Here is an 11,768-nt window from a genome sequence, read left to right as displayed (position 1 = left end):
CAAGCCATTTGCTAAGCTATGTCTACGCTACGCTGCCACTTCTCTCCGAGGAAGAATAGAAGCATGGGCGACAACGGCGCTTCCCATTCCTGATCAACCCTTGTACCTATTGAATTTGCGATGCGTACAGTATGTACCAAGGATTATTGGGCAGGTTCGAATAGAAAAAAAAATTACTAGTTGTTCAGCCCTTGACCGGGAATGATCCGTCCTAACAGGACGGACTCGATTGTCCCGTGAGATTTATCTACCAATTAATGCAACCGGTCATTAACAGATTAAACACAGCGTGTTTAATTAAAATGGGTAAGGAAAGCCCTTGTTCAGATTATGTTTTTTTCCCCTGGAGCTTAAAATCCAGCCCATGGCGGGTTGTCAGTGTTAAACCAACTGCCAAGCGAGGAGACAGCACCTAGCCCAGTGTTTCTCAATCTCAACAACTTTTAAGATATATGTACTTCAACTCCTAGAATTTCCCAGCTGTGGCGCGGGAAGTTGTTGAGATTGAGAAATATGACTGAACCTCCAAATTCCAAGTGGGAACAAGAAGAAAGCCACGGAAAAAGGTGCGTTTTCAAGTGGCAACTGGACTTTCTGGGGTTGTTGGGGGTTTTTTTGAAGACGTTTCGCTCTTCATCCAAGAAGCTTCTTCAGCTCTGAAGAAAAAGCACCTTTGGATGACTGAGAATCTCCATAGACATAAAGCCACGGAGACCCTTTTCCGCTTGTCAAGGTAATTCGCCAGGGATCGAGCGCAACTCGATGTTAATCCTAATAAATTTCGGTTCAACAGCGGCTGTCACTTTCCGTCGCGGTAGAGCCGATTATCCATGTATAGAGGCTGTTGTTAAATGTAACTATGAACAGAAGACAGTAGGTCGACTATCTAGTTTTTTCCAAAATATTCTCCAGGGAAGCTCTGGTCCGAATCAGCCCGTTTTAAGAAATGGAAAATGCCGTCCGTACCACGCGAATATAGAGAAATCACCACGACCTTTCGCGTTTCTTCGGGAACTAATCTGATTGTAGTGACTAAAAGACTTCCAGAGAAGGCCCGCCCTGTTTCTTACTAAGAGCACCAATCAGCTGCAGGTGGTACCCCTTAACTCCGCCCGTTTATTATCGGCGATTCTTGATTTTACCCTGCTGAGGTTTCACCTGCTGTAGTCTGAGCTACATATCATTGATAACCGGAGTTTTCTTCCTGAATTACCACTCAAGAGAGCCGAGAAAGGAAGTAGTGCTTCGTTAGCCAGCAGTAGAGACTTGGCTACGCGCGATTTGTGCAAGGGGCGACAAGCAAAGTAGCTGTGCTTCTAATACGGGGTTGATTGCGTGAACGAAAATCTGCCAGAAACTGGAATAAAGAGTAAGCGAAATACCCTCTCCTCTGTTAAACAAAATTATGTAGCCTTGTGTGGTACTTTGTCAAACGATGATGCGGAATGACAATCCTGTGTAGAGAATGTGCTTTGGCCGGTGTGTTCGACATTTCTAAATGACATAACCGGTGTGGGGTTGTTCCTTTTCGGTGGAGTGGCACAAGAGAGATGTTGCCAGGATCCTGTGCCTTTATTCCACATAGGAAAGGAAAGTTGTCCCTTCAAGTCAGTCTTGACTCCTGCACTTTTCTTGACAGTACTTTTGGAAGTTGCTTGTTTCTAGGTCAAGAAAAAGGAACTAGCTCAAAGTCACTGGCTTTGAATCTAAAGAAAAACTAGAACTCATGTTTTCCTCTTTGTAGCCTGATACTTTTATTGCACTAGTGCCCAGAGGCACTGTTGGATATTTTAATATTTTAATTTGAACTCCAGATTAAAGGAGGTGAAAAGCATTTTTTAGAAAATGGAGTAATTAATTTTTAAAAGCAATTGCCAATGTTTCTAATTTCTTGCATATCTAAATAATGCATCTATCATACAAGGAGTTTTATAAAACCAAGATAAATTTATAAAGCAATTACAGGAATAGAAAATTGGATGAATCTTGGAGAGCAGAGCTTGGTTTTTGAAGATCTGGGATCTAGGACTCAATGGTAAAAGAATAATAAAAACCAATTGCCCCATGGATGAGTACAAAAGTACACATTAGTGCACTTCAATGTACTCAATGTACAAGTACTCAATGTACAAGGGGATAGAAGCTAAAGCATATGAAGAATGAGTGCAGGAACTTGGTATCTAGTCTAACAAAGAGAAAGACTAGGAGTGACATAATAACAATCTTCCAATATTTGGAGGTTAGTCACAGAAAAGAGTGGGGTTGACCTATTCTGAGGCAGGACAAGAAATAACATGTAAGCTTATTGATCCAACCTAGAATTAAAGAAAAAATTCCTGTCAGTAACAAAAATTAATTAGTGGAAAGACTTGCATCCTGCAGTTGTGGGTACTGCATCACTGGAGGATTTAAGAAGAGATTGGACAGATTGAGTAGGTCATCTACTCAAACAGAGGATTGGACTAGAAGACCTCCAAGATCCCTTTCTGTTATTCTGTATAATGAGGGGGAAACTATTTTAAATGTTTAGTCTGAAGAGATGCTCGTAAATGCAATTAAATTTGCAATTTACATATCTTGTAAGAGTAGTTCATAATAATAAAGGACAGCAATATTATTAATACAATAGATTATCTATTCAGATTCCTTGTAGGTATTAATAAAGTTTGAGCATGTCATTCATTTTATTTGTATAGGTTGTCCACCTATGTTGCTCTTTCTGCAGCAAAAACTATAGTTATTAAAGGCTTTGACACACATCCCAAAAAAATCCAACCCTTTAAAACCCTCCTAACGTTCAAAAACCCAAATCTCCAAGAAATAAAAACCTAGCATGCTTCAAGGTTCTTGGGACAGCGCCATAGACGCCGCCATCTTGTTTTTCGCTTCTGCGCATAGTAATTTTTATTGAACTGAGCATGCACACGGCACGCTCATGAGCAAACGGGCAGCAATGCCTGCCGGAACCCACCCCTGAAACATTCCCTTTTACAATATTTTTTTGTAGATTCTAGTTTCTCTGCAGGAAGCTAGTTCTAATGTCTTGTCATGACTAAGGGTAGAAGCAGACTATGTTCTCAGCAGTTGAAGTTACCAAATATTTTTTTTCAAATATCACTTTTCCCTTGGCACTGTCAGTTTTCTATTTTTTTCTTATACTACTTTTATAATGCACTTTCATATTTGTTTGGCTATGCTGCTGCTGCTTTTCTGTTTCTATATTTCACATGCTTATAGCATTTTAACTTTTCTCTGATACTAACGCTAATGCAATTTTTTTTACTATTGTTTCCGTTTTTCTCTTTTCACCAAAAGTGGATTAGAAGGCAAGAAATTCTTAATTATTTATTTTTCATTGAGATGACTTTTTCATTTTTCTCCCTACCGAGTTGCATTCCTAAACAATCTTTAAAGTTTCCATTCCGACTGCATAACTCTGCATACAGAGTTGAAAGAAACCTGGGATAGCTGTGTGACCTCTCTTTATTTCAGAGCTGTATCATGATTTATGGCAGCACTCATGCTATAAAAATAGATTGTAAAATGCATGTGTGTTTTGAAATTCTTCCTCACCCTGCAATAACACTATAAGTTATAGGTGGTACTTGTTGACAATAAAAGCTCTTGTGGGTATTGTATTGTATTATATTAATTAACACATACTGCAGTTTTGTTTAGGAAACATAGCAGAAAATTAAAAGAAATAGTATTGTGGACCTTAACCTTGTTTGATACAGTTATATTGAGGGCAAAATCTACCCTCTTTGCTTGACTCAGCATCCGCTTGCAGAAATGAGGAGCTTGAAGCTTTTCAAATTTGCGATACCGCAGATCCCCATCACTCTTGCCATAACTATCATTCACTTATTACAGGTGGACCTAGGACAACTCACTGTGGCCAACCTGCCACAGGATAACTCAGTGCAGGTTAATTCAATGCTGTATTAATCGTTTCATTCAGTTACTTGTATTATTGGTGACCATGTTTTCATCAGAATTATTGTAACTCATGTATTTTTGGATTGACTTTATTTTATTTATATTGACCATGGTTCCATTGAAATTAATTTTGGATTTGGTGAATTGTTCTGTGGCAATTTGGTCAAGGTGAGTTGTCCCATTCTGTCACAGGTCGCCTATACTTAGCAATGTTCTTTGAAACACAGCGGATGTCAGCAAATCTTGGTGTACAATATGATAAAGAAAGAAACCGCATCCTTTTCGGGTTTCTTGGAATACATAATTTCCTTGTATGGTTAATATGGAAACATTTCTTATTTATTGTTCAGAAAAATATGTTCATATTTAACTTCAAATCAAGTCAAATTTTAAAACTTCTATTTCAACCAATAAGCCAAAAAGCAGAATAATAAAATACACAGACCTGTAATTATTAATTAAACTTTTAAATGCAATAAAATTACATAAAATGCATGATTATAGCAACTGTGGTACAAATAGTGGCAATCAACAAATTTTGTAGTAAACCTCAACTGTGGATAGGACGGAAACAAGAAATGATAGTAGAAAATCAGACTATCTGGAAAGACATGTCAGAGATAAAAAGGTTGGTATATGCCTATTTGAGAAAAACTGATAAATTGTAGAGTTGGACACACTCTAGTTTGAAAAATATCTCAAAAATATTGTTCAAGATTACCCAAGGCAGCTTCAAGCCCTAGTGGACAGAGACTTTCCAAAGAAAGACCTAAGGAGTATAGTTTGCTGTTATCTTTTATTAGTTAGGTTGATTTAAAATAGTATCTGAGAACCAGTTGAGCCAGATTAAACCCACAGATTAAAAAAATAAATAAACCAAAAATTAAGGAATTGGAAGTAGGCCCTGTCACCCACTTAGCAAGATTTTTTAATTATAAAACATCATTCTTGATGCAACTTGGAATATCATAAACTGAATATGACCTTATCAAGAAAAACTTTGCAATCTGCAAGAATAAAATGTGCTCCCTTAATTAGAAGAATTTCAAGATAGGCTTAGGGCTATGTTGGGCCACGCAGATAAATGTGAGTTCCAAGATACGGACATCTAGAACTGCACCCAAGATATTAATTAGTATATACCTACTCACTGAGGTCTCATTAATTTGCCATTTAAGTAACCTACTGTTATGCAAACACTAGCACTTTATATTTGTGATAATTTATTGCACATTGTTTTAGATTAAAAGAAGCCAATGTATCAATGTCCTTCTCATTCTCACATGAGTAACAGATAAAATTACTACATCATGCCAGTTTGGTCTAGTAATTAAAGCATGCATTACGGAGACCTGGTTGGGCCACGAGGGGGGTGTTCCTCTTAGTAAACTATGCCCACCAGGCTTCTGGGAGTTTCACCAACCGAGAGCCCAGGGCAGGGGTGGGTGGTGGTGGCGGTGGTTATTAGGGAAAGTCTTGGACCTTAGGAGGTCACTGTGCCTCAGATAGGTGGGTGTGAGTACCTTTTTGTGAAATGGGGCCTTGGAGTTCAGGTGGGCCTTTTGTTACGTACCTGTCTCCCTGCTACGTTTCATCGGCCCTGCCGGAGCTGCTAGATGTGTTAGTTGGATTGGCGGTTGATTTCCCCAGGCTTATGATCCTGGGGGATTTCAACCTGCCTTCCATTGGCGAGACATCCGAGTCAGCTAGGGAGTTCATAGATTCCATGATGACTATGGACCTAACTCAGTTAATTCAAGACCCCACCCATAATAGGGGACACATGCTCGACCTGATTTTTGTCTCTGGGCAGTGGATGAATGATCTAGATTTAGGGGATATTTCTATTCAACCCTTGTCATGGTCTGATCATTTCCTCATCAGGCTTGACTTCCATACTGCTACCCCTCGCCGCAGGGAGGCGGAACTAACTAGATGGTTCCACCCCCAGGTGCCTGATGGACCCTGAAAGGTTCCTGATGGAGCTTGGGACTTTTCCTGAATCCCTTGCTCACAACTCGACCGAAGCCCTAGTGGAAGCCTGGGATAGGGCGGCCACTGGGGGCTTGGATCGCGTTGTGCCTTTGCGGCCTCTGACCCGGTGTCAATCCCGGTGGCTCCCTGGTTTACCGAGGAGCTCCAGGAGATGAAACGCCAGAAAAGACACCTAGAGAGTGGTTGGAGGGCCAGCCGGTCCGAATCTGATCGAACACTAGTAAAAATTCTTATTAAATCCTACTTAGTGGCGATAAAAGCGGCAAAACGGCAACATTTTCCTGCTCTTATCGCATCCGCAGATAACTGCCCAACTGACGGGGATGAATCTTGTGGAGACAATCTGGGATGAGTTTGACCCTGTGACCCCCGAGGGCATAGACAGGATTATGGGGAGACTCAGTGCTGCACTTGTGTGCTGGACCCGTGCCCCTCTTGGTTAGTTTTGGCTTCCCGGGAGGTGACACGAGGCTGGATCCAGGCAATTACCAATGCTTCATTGAGAGAGGGGTTCTTTCCCACCGCCTTGAAGTGAGGCCCCTCCTTAAGAAGCCTTCCCTGGACCCAGCTTCTTTAGCCAACTATCGTCCGGTCTCCAACCTTCACTTTGTAGCAAAGGTTGTTGAGAGTGTGGTAGCATGTCAGCTTCCCCAGTACCTGGATGAAGCTGACTACCTGGATTTGTTTCAGTTGGGTTTCAGGCCCAGGTACAGCACGGAGACGGCATTGGTCGCGTTGGTTGATGATCTCTGGCGGGCCCAGGACAGGGGCTGCTCCTCTGTCCTGGTCCTATTAGATCTCTCGGCGGCTTTCGATACCATCGACCAGGGTATCCTACTGCGACAACTCGGGGGGCGTTGGGAGTGGGGGGCACCGTTTTATGGTGGTTCTCCTACCTGTCGGATCGGTCGCAGTTCATGTTGACTGGAGGACAGGGATCGACCCCGAGGCGCGTCACTTGTTGGGTGCCCCAGGGGTCGGTTCTCTCACCCCTCCTGTTCAACATATATATGAAACCGTGGGCGAGATTATCCATGGTTTTGGGGTACGGTATCATCAATATGCTGATGATACCCAACCTTTCATCTGTACCCCAAACCACCCAAACGATGCCCTCGACGTGATGTCCTGATGCCTGGAGACTGTGCGGATCTGGATGGGGAGGAACAGGCTCAAGCTCAATCCCTCCAAGACTGAATGGCTGTGGTTTCCGTCATCCCGATTTGTGCATCTTGTTCCACCTTTGATGATAGAGGGAGAAATGTTAGCCCCCTCAGAGAGGGCCCGCAATCTGGGAGTCCTCCTGGACATGCGGCTTAGTTTAGAAGAACACCTGACGGCCGTGACCAGGGGGACCTTTTTCTAGGTTCGCCTGGTATGTCTGTTGCGCCCCTTCCTGGATCGGGATGCTCTGTGCACAGTCACTCATGCCCTCGTCCTTTCTCGCCTGGACTACTGCAATGCTCTCTACATGGGACTGCCCTTGAAGGGCACCCGGAGGCTTCAGCTGGTCCAGAATGCGACCGCACGGGTTATCATGGGGGTACCTAGGTGCTCCCATGTTACATCCCTTTTAGATGGCCTGCACTGGTTGCCGTTTGTTTTCCGGGTGCGATTCAAGGTACTAATTATGACCTTTAAAACGCTCCATGGCTTAGGCCCAGGGTACCTGCGAGACCACCTACTGCCACCAGTAGCCTCCCACCGTCCAGTGCGATCCCACAGAGTTGGCCTCCTCAGGGTGCCATCGGCCAGACAGTGTCGGCTGGTGACCCCCAGGGGGAGAGCCTTCTCTGTGGGAGCGCCTTCCCTCTGGAATGAGCTGCCCCCGGAGCTTCGCATAATCCCCGACCTCCGGGCCTTCCAACGTGCTCTAAAAAGTTGGCTTTTCCAGCAAGCCGGCCTGGCCTGTTAATTTTATCTAATTTTTAAAACGTTAGTGTTATATTAATTGGGATTGTTTTTTGGATTGTTTCTAATTTTCTTTTAACTTTTGTAATATGTGTTTTTTAATGCTGTATGCCACCCTGAGTCCTTTGGGAGAAGGGTGGCATATAAATCCAATAAAACAAACAAACAAACAAACAAGCATTGGCCTAGAAAGCAGAAGACTCTGAAATCTAGCCACATCTTAGGCATGGAAACTGGGTGGCTGACATTGGGCCATTCATTCTTTCTCAACTTAATTCACATCACAGATGTAGAGAAAATAGGAGGAGGAGGAAGGAGTATTAAGTATGTTCACCATTTTGAGTTATTTATAAAAAAACAATAAAGGTGGGAGAAATAAGACTAATATACAAGGCTCGAATTGCATAACTTGCTAACGTTGGGAAATGATGATCAGAAGATGAGAGATCCTGAACTAATGTATACATTTAAAAAGTAAATGGACTACAACAGTGATGGCGAACCTTTTTTGGCTCGCGTGCCTCAAGGGAGGGAGTGCAGGGGGGTCATGTGCGGGCATGCCGCACCCATAATGCAACGCGCGACCCCCCCAGAGCGCATGCGCGCACAACGCGCGACCCGCCCCATTTTTACATGCTTTTTTCACCCTCCCCAGGCTCCAGAGGCTTTATAGGAGCCTGGGGAGGGTGAAAAGAGCCTCCCCCGCCCCCCCGGAGGCCCTCCGGAGGCTTCCCTGAAGCCTTCGGAGCGCTTAAAACCACCCTCCGAGCAAACCGGAAGTGACTTCCAGGTTGCTCGGAGGGTGGTTTTAAGCGCTCCGAAGGCGTCAGGGAAGCCTCCGGACGGTCCCTGAAGCCTTCGGAACGCTTAAAACGACCCTCCAAGCAAACCGGAAGTGACTTCCAGGTTGCTCGGAGGGTGGTTTTAAGCGCTCCGAAGGCGTCAGGGAAGCCTCCGGACGGTCCCTGAAGCCTTTGGAGTGCTTAAAACCACCCTCCGAGCAACCCGGAAGTCACTTCCGGTTTGCTCGGAGGGTGGTTTTAAGCGTTCCGAAGGCTTCAGGGAAGCCTCCGGACGGTCCCTGAAGCCTCCGGGGGGGGGCGGGGAGGCTCTTTTCGCCCTCCCCAGGCTCCTATAAAGCCTCTGGAGCCTGGGGAAGGCGAAAAATAGCTTTTAAAAAGGTGAACTTAGCTGGCCAGCGCATGCATGCTCGCTGGCCAGCTGACAGGGCAGTGCCTCGCGTGCCCTGACAAATGGCTCCGCGTGCCACTTGTGGCACGCGTGCCATAGGTTCGCCATCACTGGACTACAACATACTTTTGCCTTACCCCTCTTTCAGTAAAAATAGCTCCAAAATATGCCTATAAGGAGAATCTTTCAGACAGAAATTTTCCTTACAGGCATATTTTTGGAACTATTTTATTGTAAAGTATTAGAATAAAGTCTGAATAAGGAGAATATTTTATCTGTTGAGGATTCCTCAAGTTCTTGCCATAGCTGCTCCTTTGGAATCAGATCAAAAGATGATTTGAAATCCACAGACTGCAAAAAAGCAGTGAAGTGAATTGTATTTTCAGCTAAATGGTGCAAGACCAGTGAACTCTCTAAGTTTGAACAATCTCTTCTAAGTCCCATCTGTTTCTCATTGAGGACATTTTCACTTTGCACTCAATCTAACAGTTTTAAATAAAGATACTGGTACAGGTAGTCCTCGACAACACAGTTCACTTAGTGACAGTTCAAAATTACAGTGGCACTGAAAAGTGATTTATGACCATTTTTCACACTTACAATCCCAGTGTGTAAGTGCAGCATCCCCATAGTCTCATGATCAAAATTTGGATGCTTAGCAATTGACTCATATTTATGATGGTTGCAGTGCCTTGGGGTCACACAATCACCTTTCCTGACCTTCTGACAAGCAAAGTCAATGGGAAAGCCAGATTCACTTAACAACTGCAGTGATTCATTTAACAACTATGGAAGATCATAAAATGGGGCAAAATCACAACTGTCTCACTTAGCAATAGAAATGTTGGGTTTAATTATGGTCCTAAGTTGAGGACTACCTGTATTAAGCAAACTAATTAGTCTGTAGTTGGCAGGTTTAAGTCAATTTCCTATATTCCTACAGAGAGGGATAACTACAGGTAATCCTTTATTTATAATTATAATGAGCCTGTCCATTCCGGTTTTAAGTGATGATGGCTGTTAAGTGAGATGGCCTTTTTTAATGATCTTCGTTCTCTGCTATCCCTGATATGATTGTTAAATGACCATGCAGGTCATTAAATGGAGCATGGTATGCCTCAAGGATTTGGAGAACTTGGGAAACTTGGTGCAGACTCAGACTCTCTGGGCTTTCCATGGCCACCAACACCTCTGAGACACCCCAAGCTCAGCTTGCTGCTCTTCAGGGTCCCGATAGCCCTTAGACTTGCTTCTGTTGTCCCACAATGCTCCATAGGCCTTTCCCACCATCAGGTCCCTGCAGGGCCTTCTCCTCCCCCAAGCCCCCACGGGGAGCTCAAACCAACAACATATCCTGCATTAAGTTATTTTACCCCTGGATTTCATCTAGTTTCCATAGCAAGTCTATGAACTAAGCTTGTGAATACTACTATAGATAGATGGTCACTGTTGCTTATGTATAATCTTATAATGATCCTACAATTCTCTTTTCAGCTAAGGCTAACACATAATGACTTTGTAATCCTACTAAAGATGGACATTATACTTCCTTTACTTTTTTTGAAAGGGTCCATGCTAAATTCATAAGAGCTATATTCCACATAGCACCTTGCATTCCAAATATTCCAACAACAGGCTGTCTAAAATCAAAACAGGTGACTTGCATCATAACATAATATACTGACTGAAGTTAGTGTCACACAGATTTCAATTCTGTCTTTATTGCAGACAATATGATTTGGAACAAATTCAGAAAAATATCAACACCTTGGCTTTTCCAGGCAGTGATGGTTATGAGCAGAGGTGGATTGCTCCCAGTTTGGCTTGGTTTAGACCAGTAGACTCCCGGTTTGCTTGTAGGGTCATTTTTTTCCCTCTAGAGCCTTCAGGGAAGACTTCGGCAGGCCCCTGAAAGCTCCAAAGGGCTAAAATCGGCCCTACAAGCAAACTGGAAGTCCATTCCTGAACTTCCAATTCGCCCATAGGGCTGTTTTTTTTGCGCTCCGGAGGCTTCAGGGAAGCTCCTGAAGCCTCTGTGGGGGCCTCCAGGGGGGACAGGGGAGGCTGTTTTTGCCCTTCCCAGGCTCCTATAATGCCTCTGGAGCCTGGGGAGGGAGAAAAATAGCCTCAAAAAAGCGTGTGCACTGGCCAGCTGATAAATGGCTCCGCCTGTCACCTGTGGCATGCATGCCATAGGTTCACCATCCCGGATCTAGATAGTGGTGGGTTCCTACCGGTTCAGACAGGTTCGGCCGAACCAGTAGTGGTTTGAGGGCCTGGGTTGCTGGAATTGGCAGTGACCCAGCCCTCCCACACCCCTGAACTGGTTCTCCAGCTGGCACCATGGGCGGTGCCATCTTGTTTTTCACTTCTGTGCATGCACAGAACAATTTTTATTATACTGTGCATGCATGTGCAGTGCACATGAAGCATGCACTCACACATGAAGCATGTGTGCAGCACACATGAAGCATGTGTGCAGCACACATGAAGCATGTGTGCAGCACACATGAAGCATGCACCCATGCACGAAGCATGCATGCAGCGTACCCACAAGCGAACCAGCAGTAGTGCCTGCCAGAACCCATGCCTGCATCTAGATCAGTGTTTTTCAAACTTTAAGATATGAGAACCAACTCTGAGAATGCTGGCGGGGGTATTCTGAAAGTTGAAATCCAAACATCTTAAAAGTTGCCAAGTTTGAAAAATGCTGCTCTAGATAGTCAGCATTG

At 44.1% G+C, this 11,768-nt stretch overlaps 1 protein-coding gene across 1 annotated transcript in view; it reads left to right on the top strand.

Moving 5' to 3' along the window:
• Window positions 1-222: 222 nt before the first annotated feature.
• Window positions 223-11,768, top strand: part of BLVRA (biliverdin reductase A) — a 46,354-nt gene continuing 34,808 nt past the window's right edge. Inside the window, exon 1 of the mRNA XM_081971054.1 lies at window positions 223-1,369. The gene's annotated coding sequence lies outside the window, so the exon portion shown is untranslated. The remainder of the gene's footprint in view (window positions 1,370-11,768) is intronic.

The sequence above is a fragment of the Natrix helvetica genome, assembly GCF_964273705.1.
Source record: "Natrix helvetica genome assembly, chromosome: Z".
Lineage (NCBI taxonomy): Eukaryota > Metazoa > Chordata > Lepidosauria > Squamata > Natricidae > Natrix > Natrix helvetica.
This window is presented reverse-complemented; position numbering and strand designations above follow the sequence as displayed.